This window comes from Calidris pugnax, unplaced genomic scaffold (genome assembly GCF_001431845.1).
Source record: "Calidris pugnax isolate Ruff unplaced genomic scaffold, ASM143184v1 scaffold13, whole genome shotgun sequence".
NCBI classification, from domain to species: Eukaryota; Metazoa; Chordata; class Aves; order Charadriiformes; family Scolopacidae; genus Calidris; species Calidris pugnax.
This window is the reverse complement of record NW_015090810.1, coordinates 18,537,768-18,538,890: the sequence shown is the minus strand read 5'-3', so window position 1 is coordinate 18,538,890 and position 1,123 is coordinate 18,537,768. Positions and strand designations below refer to the sequence as shown.

Here is a 1,123-nt window from a genome sequence, read left to right as displayed (position 1 = left end):
GATGGGGGTTCAAGGGTGGGTTTTTTTAAAACAAAGAAAGTTCATCCTCTGGAAGTATCAGCAGAAACATTTTTGCAATTAACTTTAAAATATGTTGGCAGTCTCATAAGGAGATCTGAAGACAGATGTTTAAGTTTAGTTTGTGTTTTCTTCACAAGGAGGGATGATTTCCTGTTATCAGGGTCACAGAATCACACAATGGCAGGGGTTGGAAGGGACCTTCAGAGATCATCTAGTCCAACCCCCTGCCAAAGCTCACCTGGAGCAGGCTGGACAGGAACTCGTCCAGGTGGGTTTTGAATGTCTCCAGAGAAGGAGACTCCACCACCTCCCTGGGCAGCCTGTTCCAGGGCTCTGCCACCTGCAAACTAAGTAAGGTTTTCTGCAGGTTCAGATGGAACTTCCTGTGTTCAACAAATCTGTGAAACAGATTTGTTTTTTCAATTGCAAATGCTTAGTAAAAATTTAGTTGTTCAAACAAAGAGGGCTGTCCAAATGTTTCAGTCCCTCAGACAACGATTTGAATCCAGGGTTTGTTCCAGTCGTGTGTATTTTTTTTAATTTATTTTTCGAATTTACTCTGTGGGATGGCACCTAGTGTGTTAATGACACCCTGCTGTGGATTTCTCTCAACACAGTGGTGTGAGCTGCGAGGGGAGGAGGGATGAGAAGTAAATACAGTAATGACCTGTTGGGGACATGATCGTATTTCCCTGGTGGGGGTCAAGCTGTGTGCTGAGAAGCCCGAGGGCCACTCTGGGCTTCTGGGCCGGGTTCCTCTTGGGCTTTTCTTCTAGGGACCAAACTTGTGACCTTGATCGCTTGGAGCTTGGCAGGTAAGAGGACAAACGACCCACAGGGCAGCGCTGGTGGGAGGCCGAGCGAGGTGCCCCGGAGCCCGGAGCCCCTTCCTCCCCTCCCCTTCCCCTTCCTCCCGCAGCCCCCCTCAGACACGGGCTGGCTTTTCCCCCCGGGGCGGGAAGGGGCCGTGCAGCCTCCCCCGTCCCGCTCGGCCGGCTCCAGCACGCAACTTCCCAAACTCCCGCCTCGTCCCGTCCCGTCCCGCCCCAGCCGCCGCCCGCCGGGGCGGAGGGTCCCGGGTCGCGCTGCCGGCAGCGGGGGG

At 53.7% G+C, this 1,123-nt stretch overlaps 1 protein-coding gene across 1 annotated transcript in view; it reads left to right on the top strand.

The window, feature by feature from the left end:
- Window positions 1-813: 813 nt before the first annotated feature.
- TWSG1 (twisted gastrulation BMP signaling modulator 1) overlaps window positions 814-1,123 on the top strand; it is a 22,734-nt gene continuing 22,424 nt past the window's right edge. Inside the window, exon 1 of the mRNA XM_014938520.1 lies at window positions 814-836. The gene's annotated coding sequence lies outside the window, so the exon portion shown is untranslated. The remainder of the gene's footprint in view (window positions 837-1,123) is intronic.